Source organism: Salvelinus sp. IW2-2015, unplaced genomic scaffold (genome assembly GCF_002910315.2).
Source record: "Salvelinus sp. IW2-2015 unplaced genomic scaffold, ASM291031v2 Un_scaffold2538, whole genome shotgun sequence".
NCBI lineage: Eukaryota > Metazoa > Chordata > Actinopteri > Salmoniformes > Salmonidae > Salvelinus > Salvelinus sp. IW2-2015.
In genome coordinates this window covers 107,734-119,887 of record NW_019943851.1, presented here as the reverse complement: position 1 = coordinate 119,887, position 12,154 = coordinate 107,734, and the positions used below count along the sequence as shown (strand labels likewise).

General features: G+C 41.7%; 1 pseudogene; it reads right to left on the bottom strand.

Annotated features, from left to right (window-relative positions):
* Nucleotides 1-91: 91 nt before the first annotated feature.
* Nucleotides 92-12,011, bottom strand: LOC112074227 (NACHT, LRR and PYD domains-containing protein 3-like; annotated as a pseudogene).
* Between the last annotated feature and the right edge of the window lie 143 nt (nucleotides 12,012-12,154).

Here is a 12,154-nt window from a genome sequence, read left to right as displayed (position 1 = left end):
CTACATGTACAGATTACCTCAAATAGCCTGTACACTGACTCGGTACCGGTGCCCCCTGTATATGGCCTCGTTGTTATTCTTATTGTGTTACTTTTATTATTATCTACATGGTAAATATTTTCTTCTTCTTGAACTGCACTGTTGGTTAAGTGCTTTGTAAGTAAGCATTTCACGGTTACACCCCGAATTTTTACTCTTAAATTAATTCAGGAGTAAAAATGCACTTAACAAATCACATAAGTTGCATGGACTCATTCTGTGCTCAATAATAGTGGTTAACATGATTTTTGAATGACTGTCTAGAAATGATCAACAACCAACTTGACAGAGCTTGAAGAATTTTAAGAAGAATAATGGGAAAATATTGTACAAGTCGGGTGTGCACAGCTCTTAGAGACTTACCCAAAAATACTCACAGCTGTAATCACTGCCAAAGGTGTTTCTAACATGTATTGAATATTTATCTAATCAAGATATATTTGTGTTTTTTTCATTTGTAATAAATGTTTGAATTTTTCAACCACTTTGGTATTATAGTTTTGTTATTATCATTGACCAAAAATGACAATTAAATCCATTTTAATCCTACTTTTAACACAACAAAATGTGGAAAAAGTCAAGGGGTGTGAATACCTTCTGAAGGCACAGTTTTGTTCTATTGTTTGATCATTAGCCAGCTTTTGACATTCTTTTAAAATTAAGTTATGGTCAGTATGGCTATACAGGACATTATTTTACATTCTTTGTTCACAAAATATAACAAGAGGAATAAAGTGGAGATACAACATATCAACAGTATTGCAAACCCGTGGGCCATTCTGTTCTCAAGTATACTACATTAGCTTAGCACCTAAGTATGACCACAAACTTTTCTATAACCCCTCTCCCTCCCCACCCAGTGGCACATATACTTTCTGAAAGACAATGCTTAGATGTACTGTAGGCTATTTGACTATGAGAGAAATGGTTGATGTTGGGGATTGAAGTCTAAGCCCAAGATAAAGAGGCTCAGTGAATGTGGTGTGGAATGCGTACAGGTGGGTCCGTTTGTCAGACTCCGAGGAGATGCTATAGAAGGACAGGATGCCGGCCGGCCAGTCCAGAAATACCCCTATTCTATAGGACTCATTTGATTTGATTTCAGGGAGCCGTAAGTTGTGAATATTGTTTTTATGCTGGGCATGAAACTTATCCTTTGAGGCGCACAAAGTCCAAGAAACAGCATTCCGTCCTAGGATTACATTGTCACCGGCTCCTTTCCTCTCTAATCTCTTGTAGGCCATGCCTATATGTACGTCGTGTAGACACTCAACCTCCAGATAATGACGCCCGCAGAGGCCCTCCTTGCACAGCACCTGGTTGCATTTATCAAACCTCTCTTCGGTGATGGGATAGGGCTTCTCCTTCCTCTGGCGCGTCACCTTCCTGTTCCCCTCAGACAGGGACAGGAAAACATTTACAGTGCTGGGGTCTAGTGTGACCTCACTGGCATCTGAAATTTGTAGATTAGAAGTTTCAGTTACTTGCTACACAACCTTTGCGATCAACCTTGACACTATTATAAATTGGTACATAGTCCTCCTATATGCCAAATATTCTACAGAGACCACTGTGAATCACTGTGTTCATAAAGGTGAGAATGATAAATGGACATTTACTCACATTTCTGCAGACCTGGTTTATTCCTGCTCTCTCCTCCGTGGTCCATGCTGGAAAACACACAAAATAAAGAGGGATTAATGAAAGCCTAGAAAAGCTCACACTACTCAGGGGATGCAGTATAATAACACTAGGGTGTAACAAGGCTCTCACTACTCAGGGGGATGCCAGTATAATAACACTAGGTTGTAACAAGGCTCTCCACTACTCAGGGGATGCGTATATTAATACACTAGGATAGTAACAAGGCTCTCACTACTCAGGGGATGCAGTATAATAACACTAGGATGTAACAAGGCTCACACTACTCAGGGGATGCAGTATAATAACACTGGACGTAACAAGGCTCACACTACTCAGGGATGCAGTATAATAACAAGGCTCACACTACTCAGGGATGCAGTATAATAACACTAGGGTTGTAACAAGGCTCTCACTACTCAGGGATGCCAGTATAATAACACATAGGCTGTAACAAGGCTCACACTACTCAGGGGGATGCAGTATAATAAACACTAGGGTTAACAAGCTCTCACTACTCAGGGATCATATTAATAACACTAGGATGGAACAAGGCTCACACTACTCAGGGATGCAGGTATAATAACACTAGGGTGTAACAGGCTCTCACTACTCAGGGATGCAGTAAAAACACTAGGATGAACAAGCTCTCACTACTCAGGGATGCAGTATAATAACACTAGGATGAACAAGGCTCTCACTACTCAGGGGATGCAGTATAATAACACTAGATGAACAAGGCTCACACTACTCAAGGATGCAGTATAATAATACTATGGATGTAACAAGGCTCTCACTACTCAGGGATGCAGTATAATAACACTAGGATGGAACAAGGCTCTCACTACTCAGGGGATGCAGTATAATAACACTAGATGTAACAAGCTCACACTACTCAGGGATGCAGTATAATAACAGAGGCTCCACACTCAGGGATGCAGTATAATAACACTAGGATGTAACAAGGCTCCCACTACTCAGGGATGCAGTATAATAACACTAGGATGGAACAAGGCTCTCACTACTCAGGGGATCAGTATAATAACACTAGGGTGTAACAAGGCTCTCACTACTCAGGGGATGCAGTATAATAACACTAGGATGTAACAAGGTCACACTACTCAGAGGATGCAGTATAATAATACTAGGATGTATACAAGGCTCCGGATGCAGTATAATAACACTAGGACGTAACAAGGCTCATATCTAGAAGGTTGAATTAGTTTCATTAAATCGTTTCATTGTTAAAGTTCTAATCTCTCAATGTTTAGCTCTACTTATATTTTATTCAGAGACACGTTTGTCTTTTTACTCAATCTAACTCACTTCAGCTGAAGCGGGAAATCCAATTCAACGGTTCTGAGGGGATTGTAGCTCAGATCCAGCTCTTTCATCTGGAAGCATTCTGACCTCAAAGCTATGGCCAGGACAGAGGACACATCCTCAGGCAATGTGATCAAACAGCCAGATAGCCTGTAAATGAGAATAGGAAAAATAATTATGGAAAACATACAAATTTGTTTCACCATTAAAACTAGAAACATTGAACATTGAAGAGCCATCTATATCCATAGGTCAGCACAGAGATGAACCCCTTCAAAATGTGTCATTGTCTTATTCGGTAGTGATGTACATACCTCAGTGCTTGCAGCTTGCAACGCGTGTGGAGGGCAAAAGCAAGCAACTCTGCCCCCGGGTCCCCAAGGTCATTGCAGCTGAGGTCCAAGTTCAGAAGTTTTGAGGTGGGACAAGTCAGCACTTCGCAGATTGCCTTGACACCGCCAACTCCCACATGATTGTGGCGTAGATTCAGGGTTTCCACCTTGCAGTTGGGGTTCCGCAGCCCACAGCAGAGGCGGATCACCCCTTCATCTCCCAGGTTGTTGTGGCTCAGGTCCAAGACTGTCAGGTGGGAATTTTCAGACTGAAGAACTGTGGCTACAGTTTTACACTCCAGTGCTGTGATGTCACAAAAGTTGAGTCTGTGAAAAAGATTGAGTTTATAATTGCCATTCAACTTTTCAATTTATACTGTACGTGAAAAAATAAAATAAAAATGTACTTGTGCAATATAAACATGCTACACAAATAGTGAGTGATACTTACAACGCTCTAGTGCAAGACAGCAAAGCAGGAGCCAGTCTGCGAAAAGCTTCCTCAGAAGTTTTGTTATTCCTGAAGTCAAACTCTTCAGGCTTCTCTGACATAATGAACATATATGCCAGGAGAGAACACTGAAATGGAGTTGGCTGTGTGTCTGAAGGCGAGACTTGGTTGTTGTCATTCTGTAGAATGGTGTGGTCCTTCAGCTGAAGCAGACAGTGGATCAYGTTGATGCATCTCTCTGGAGAGAGGTCCTTCCTTTTCAACATCTTGATATATCCYATTAACTTTTTGTTGCATTCTGAACRGCTGGTTGTTTTTCCCAGAATGTCTTGAAGGATTGCCCGGCTYGAGTCGTGAGAGATCCCGAAAAGGAAGCGTGTGAAAAGGTCCAGGTGTCCATTTTGACTATCTAATGCACTGTCCAGAGCACCTTTGAGAAAATCTAACAAAGTGRCCCCTTTCCTCTTTTTGATTAAYGCTTTCACTGAGTCAATCCTGCCATTTTCAAATTCATGAAATGCYTACAGAGCAGCAAAGAACTCCTGAACACTCAAGTGTACAAAACAATACACTTTCGTGAGATCCATTCCATMACATAATTCTACAAGTTCTGTACACAGGCCAGGGCATGRAGCAGCTTCCATGACACTAATACCACAGTTTGTCAAGTCCTGTTCTGTAAAGAGCACATTTTGACTTTCCAGGTTCTGATATGCTAGCTTTCCTAATTTCAAAATGATGTCTTTGGTTGACATCAAAGGATGTTGTTTCCCCTGTGTTGGTCCATGCTTCTCGAAACTAATTCTTGTTTGGATCTTAATGTAATGCATGTACATTTCAGAGAGGGTRGTGGGCAAAGATCGCAGCTTTGGCCCGCTCTTGTTGTCTTTACTCAGTATATCCTGAAGCACAGTTACTGCCATCCAGCAGAACACCGGTACATGGCACATGATGTAGAGGCTCCGGGTTGCTTTTATGTCTGAGATGATGKGGCTGGCCATCTCTGGATCTRRGATGRGTTTCCTGAAGTACTCYTCCTTTTGAMCGTCATTGAACCCTCTGATCTCTGTAACTCGATGACAATACTCTCTAGGGATCTGATTGGCCGCTACTGGACGGGAGGTTATCCAGAGGAGAGCCCCAGGGAGAAGACGGCCAGTGATGAGGTTTGTAAGCAAAACGTCCAGTGAAGCYGACTCAGACACATCAGATATCAGCCTGTTTTCAATTTCATCAAACTSTAGTGGCAGTTGGCTCTCATCCAGGCCGTCAAGMATGAACAAAACCTTATGTTCATCATACATCTTCCTAACGTTTACGTCTTTAAGTTCAGGGTAGAAGAWCTGAAGAAGTCCATGCAGACTGTACGGGCCTTTTCTCAAATTCAGCTTCCGGAAAGATAGYAGGAATAGAAAATCTAMATCTTGATTCTCTTTTCCATCTGCCCAGTCCAAGTTGAGCTTCTGAGCTGCCACAGTTTTCCCAATGCCAGCGATTCCCTTTGTCATCACACATCTGATAGTTTCGTCTTCGGCAGGCTTYAAGAGATCTTGGCATTTTATGACAGAGGCCTCAGAGTAGTCTTTGAGGTGTGCCGTCTCGGCCTGCCACACCTCGTGTTCCTTATTGATGCTGGTAGAATCACAGGTGACAATGTACAACTCTGTGTAGACCTTGTTAAGGACTGATGTGCTTTGGGTTTCAATACCCTCTAGTATCCTTTCAGACCTCATCTTCTGGTATTTTTTGATCTCGTCTCTGATGCGAAGGATGTCTTCAAAAAGAGCAAAATAAATAAATATAAAACAAGTGTTATTTTGGGTGAAATTAGTCTGTTTTTCTGCTCTGGGATAACTGAATTTGACTTACTCCGTTTCTCCTTGCTCTGGTCATACACTGGCATCTACAGGAATTAGCAAAACAGACAAATACAGTGTTTCAATAACAGAGTTAATGCTGGCAACAGTCCATAATCTTATAGCAATCTTATAAAGATTGTCTATAAGAAATCCCATTCATTACCTGCTGGTCAATCATCTCCCCTCCAGGATGCACATGGTCTAGAGAGAAAATACATTTCATAAACATCACAATAAACTACAATAGAAGAGCAACTTACAAAGATGCATACAATTTATAAAACAGTGATCCACCCATGTTTTGCCCCAAAAGTCCTGACACCTTCTCTCACCATAAATATTTGTGATACAATTTAAATGCACGTCCTTTGTAAATGAACACCCTGTTAGCATTGGTGCATTAACGTTGCTTCTATTAGTTGCGGTGTTTGAACACCGAGGGCCACTTGGCATTGCATCGAGTGGTCCTCCAGCGTGGTTGGCCTTAGACAGAGGTGTCACATCCATCAAATTGGGTGTGTAGGGAAAGAAACAATAACAGATTAGCGATTAGCCTCATCACCCCATACCATAGAGATGTACTAGACAGCTCATCTTCTATCTTCAACTTCTGTGACAACATGGCCAGAGCCATTGCGGGTTTTCTTTACTTCTATGACTGTAGTGACACTTCATAAATAAACTGAATAGGATCATACCACCACCTACTGTGCTGGAGTGTAGCTGCATACTGTGCTGCAGTGTGTTTAYTCTAAACAGATACAGAGACAAGGTTGGTGATTTACTGCCACCTACACAGTTACAGAATGTTCTACAGAATGTTCACGCAGTAGTATAATTAATTGGCTGATCCCTCCTGCTGACCTGATTGGAATTCTATGATCCCTCCTGCTGACCTGGAATGGAATCTTTATGATCCCTCCTGCTGACCTGAATGGAATCTTATGATCCCTCCTGCTGACCTGAATGGAATTCTTATGATCCCTCCTGCTGACCTGAATGAATCTTATGACCCTCCTGCTGACCTGAATGATCCTATGATCCCTCCTGCTGACCTGAATGGAATCTTATGATCCCTCCTGTGACCTGAATGGAATCTTATGATCCTCTTGCTGACCTGAAGGGAATTCTATGATCCTTCCTGCTGACCTGAATGGAATCTTATGATCCCTCCTGCTGACCTGAATGGAATCTTATGATCCCTCTTGCTGACCTGAAGGAATTCTATGATCCTTCCTGCTGACCTGAATGGAATTCTATGATCCCTCCTGCTGACCTGAATGGAATCTATGATCCCTCCTGCTGACCTGAGGGAATTCAATGATCCTTCCTGCTGACCTGAAGGGATTCTATGATCCTCCTGCTGACCTGAATGTAATCTTATTGATCCCTCCTGCTGACCTGAATGGAATCTTTATGATCCCTTCCTGCTGACCTGAATGGAATCTTATGATCCCTCCTGCTGACCTGAATGGAATCCTATGATCCCTCCTGCTGACCTGAATGGAATCTATGATCCCTCCTGCTGACCTGAATGGAATTCTATGATCCCTCCTGCTGACCTGAATGGAATCTATGATCCTCCTGCTGACCTGAATGGAATCTCTATGATCCCTCCTGTGACCTGAATGGAATTCTATGATCCCTCCTGCTGACCTGAATGGAATTCTATGATCCCTCCTGCTGACCTGAATGAATTCTATGATCCCTCTGCTACCTGAATGGAATCTTATGATCCTCCTAACCCATACCAAGCCCCACCCAGTGTGACTGCTCAAAATGGTGAAAGCATCACATGGCACTCGCAATGAACAGAAAACAAACGATGTCCATACACATCTATAGGAACGTTCAGAATCACTGTAGCTGGAAAGAACACATCTAGAAAAGCTCCATTACCTGTTGGTCATCCATCTCTACCTCCATGGGAGTATTGTTCGAATCTCCTCGCTCTCAATGCCTGTGGAGGAAAGGCGTATATTTTGGTGAATCATTTAACATTGACTAGAGAGAGATTAGGGGCCTTTTTTGGACCAAGATTAAGTCCATAAAATACAGAAAACACTGCATATAGGTCATCAAATTCACTGTTGTTAATACAATGCACACACATATATTTTATTGTGGGGAGTTTACCGGGTATGTCATTCCATTAAACCAATTATGCTTACATCTTTATAAGAAAATAAATGCTACTGAGTAAATACTATAATCAAGGACAAGCCCAAAATCCCTCCTTTACTCCTGTGTGAACTCATACATTTGCGTATTGAGTATTAATGCCTATACTCACCTTGTTGACTTCGTCTCCGTTTACTCCGATGATTTACTGTCTTTTAGAAGTGAGGACACAATGTGACTGGTCTTTTTTCCATATTTCTTCATCAGTACTGCCACAATGTCTTTCACTCCCATCATCTTAACACTCTTATCATCCATCTCCGACACAGATGGCGTTGAAATCGTCTGAACTTCTTCGACTTCAACATTTTCAGTTTGGCCCTGACCTCTGCTTTGACCCGTTTGTAAATACTGCTGACATCTGAAAAACACAATAAATAAAAATCATTTAGAATGCATGCACAGTCTGGTTCACAGGACCTTTAAATCCCCATGAACATAAAAATTTACTGTCAGTGGACTACATTAAAGCCCGACAACTATTAAAGCACTTCCTCCACAATCACCGCATTAGTGTGGGTCAGTGATGACCGTATTAGTTGGGTCGTATCATAACACAGACTGATGTCCACAATAGCCAGATCAAAGCATTATTTTTTCGAGTCAATTTAATTGCAAAATGTAAGGCCGTAACACTGACATGAGATGTATGCATAACTGTTCTTGATTAACTAGCACTTGTATTCCGCCTTGCTAGCGTCGCCCTAATGTGGATTGCTAGCAAGCACGCTAGGTTATTGCTAGTTATCAATAGCCAATCCAGCAGCTGCTGGATGCTAAAGTGACCTTCTGATGTGTCAATAGCGCCGCGATATCGCAGAGTCATTTGCATAAAGTTCAGCCTCCCCAACGTTGGTCCCACCCTGTTCACGTCGCCAACGGTCCTCCGCCCACTTCACTTCCCTCCATTGAAAATGAAATGGGGTGACAAAACAACGTAAAGCATCCACATATTCAGAGTCTACAAACTGAGACCACCATCAGAAGGGATGCAATGGCAGAACACGCACCTCAACAAAAATCCCAACAAACTCTGCGTACAAGTCCTTTATTCTATTGAAATGTGTTGACAGTTGGAGAAGTTGTTTGAACCATGGTGAGAATTCTAAAAAAGACGGCCTATGAAAGCCAACGGTCTGATATTCTAGAAACACTGCTGTGCAAATGGTACATGTTTAAAAGGCTCTGCATGGTCAATCCAACCTCTACATTGGCAGTAGAGGTCGACCGATTAATCGGAATGGCCGATTAATTAGGGCCGATTTCAAGTTTTCATAACAATCGGAAATCGGTATTTTGGGCGCCAATTTTTTATATATACCTTTATTTAACTAGGCAAGTCAGTTAAGAACACATTCTTATTTTCAATGACGGCCTAGGAACGGTGGGTTAACTGCCTTGTTCAGGGGCAGAACGACAGATTTTCACCTTGTCAGCTCGGGGGATCCAATCGTGCAACCTTACAGTTAACTAGTCCAACGCAATAACGACCTGCCTCCTCTCTCGTTGCACTCCACAAGGAGACTGATTGCCTGTTACGTGAATGCAGTAAGCGCAAGGTAAGTTGCTAGCAAGCATTAAACTTATCTTATAAAAAACAAATCAATCATAACCACTAGTTAACTACACATGGTTGATGATATACTAGATATTATCTAGCGTGTCCTGCGTTGCATAATCTGACTGAGCATACAAGTATCTAAGTATCTGACTGAGCGGTGGTAGGCAGAAGCTGGCACGTAAACATTCATTCAAACAGCACTTTCGTGCGTTTTCCAGCAGCTCTTCGTTGTGTGTCAAGCGTTGCGCTGTTTATGACTTCAAGCCTATCAACTCCCGAAATGAGGCTTGGTGTAACCGAAGTGAAATGGCTAGCTAGTTAGCGCGCGCTAATAGCGTTTCAAACGTCACTCGCTCTGAGCCTTCTAGTAGTTGTTCCCCTTGCTCTGCATGGGTACGCTGCTTCGATGGTGGCTGTTGTCAATGTGTTCCTGGTTCGAACCCAGGGAGAGCGAGGAGAGGGACGGAAGCTATACTGTTACACTTGCAATACTAAAGTGCCTATAAGAACATCCAATAATCAAAGGTTAATGAAATACAAATGTTGTAGAGGGAAATAGTCCTATAATTCCTATAATAACTACAACCTAAAACTTCTTACCTGGGAAATATTGAAGACTCATGTTAAAAAGGAACCACCAGCTTTCATATGTTCTCACGTTCTGAGCAAGGAACTGAAACGTCAGCCACCCCACATAGCACATATTGCACTCTTACTTTCTTCTCCAACACTTTGTTTTTGCATTATTTAAACCAAATTGAACATGTTTCATTATTTACTTGAGGCTAAATTGATTTTATTGATGTATTATATTAAGTTAAAATAAGTGTACATTCAGTATTGTTGTAATTGTCATTATTACAAATAAATAAATAAAAACGGCCGATTAATTGGTATCGGCTTTTTTGGTCCTCCAATAATCGGTATCGGCGTTGAAAAATCATAATCGGTCGACCTCTAGTTGGCAGTGCAGCATTCATACTTCTGGCTCTCCCCGGAGCAGCAGAGCTGCTGTGAAGGAAGTGTGTTTGTATTTATACAGGATCTCCCACCCCCACCTACTGTCAACCAATCATGTCAATGTGGAGCTATACGGAGCCCTATGCATTGTTACAAAATTTGGGAGGCGCACAGCAATGCGGTACAGAGCTCAATTTGGCCTCCACGTGCCTTTGGAGGCTCCACAATTGTGTCACCCTCCATACGGAGCCTCCGATCACATTTTCAGATTAAGCATATTAGGTCAATCTGATGTCTGCATTGGACTTGCAGCATTTACAGTGATATGGCCTCTGCAGAAGTCAGGGCATTCATACTTCTTGTGCCTCGCCTTGCAGAGCTGTTGTGAAGGAAGTTGTCAAGGAAATTAGTTTTTTTTTTTATAGAGGTCCTCACGCCCCTCACCTGGCATCAACCAATAATGTCAATGCGGAGCTATACCGAGCCCTCCACATTGTTACAACATTTGAGAGGCGCCTGCACAGTGATACTATGCTCAAATTGGCCTCTGCCTGCCTCCCGAAGCTACGAAATTGTATCACACCATCCAATCACATTAAAGATAAAGCATAAATTGGATTACTCATGCCATTTATCTGGATAGGCAGAGATGTATGAATTACTTCTGTGATTTAATGTAATGTAAAAAAATTATGTAATTACAACAACTACTTAAAACCTAATGAAGTGTAATTTCATATCAGTTGTTCATTGATGAGACACTTTTATTATTTCCCCCTCCTACCAGAAATGGGCGTGTCGACGGAAGTGAAGATTTGAGAGCCCGGGCTTTTGAAATGGCGGCAAACTTTGATAGGTTGCTGAATCTCAATGTCTTGGAGTGCACTGGAGAATGTAGCCTGCAGCCTCATATTCTGAACCAAATCAACTATGCTTTTAGGACTACTCTAATGGACAGTTCAAGCGAGTCTCAGAAGCCTTGTACACGTTTTAATGTCGACTAATGGAACTAAAGGATTAATTTCAATAAAGAGTTGTTCCATTTGCTCCCCCACTTCCGTGTTCACTGTAAGGATGATATTTTCTTGGTTCACTGCGACATTTTACTTGACCGTTTCGTAGGCAATAGCAACAATAATCCATTGATAAATCAAGAATTAGCTCGAATCCAAACTTAATCCTCACACTAGCGCAAAAGTTACCACAAACAGACTAAAAAAACAAATAGTCTAGTATTATTGTAGTTTGTAGGCTACTGTAACAGTGCACCATTCGCGTCAAATGCAAGGATAGTGTTAGGTGCATTCCTACAGCCAATGCATTTCAGACAGTAGCCTAAATTAACGRCAAAAAGTCATTTTATTATCATACATGTTAAAAGGGTTAGCATCCTACCTTCAGATTTGATGATTTCTCAAATCGTTTGTCTCTGCTGCTGTTTCACTCAACGAAAAAAATGTCCATTCACAGGTTTGTCTGTCTGCGTTGTTTTTTCTTCAACTGTCTCGAATTATCTCGACTAAATACCAAATCAATTGGCTTAAAGTGATAAAAACTACCGTGGCTACATAATTCTACGGAAAAGCACATGCGTTTTATGGTTTCTTTCTGCAGAAACCAATGGTAACGTGTCGCCTTCGGTATCAATAGAACTGCCTCCTCGTTGTGTGGGTGGAGTGTGAAAGTCAGTCCCCCCCTTCCCTCATTCTCAGAAAATTGCATTTATTAAGTAATACATTTGTTCCCCGTTGAAAGCAGGCGTTTACAAAGAATAATAAAGAAATATAAAAGTGTATATATATATATA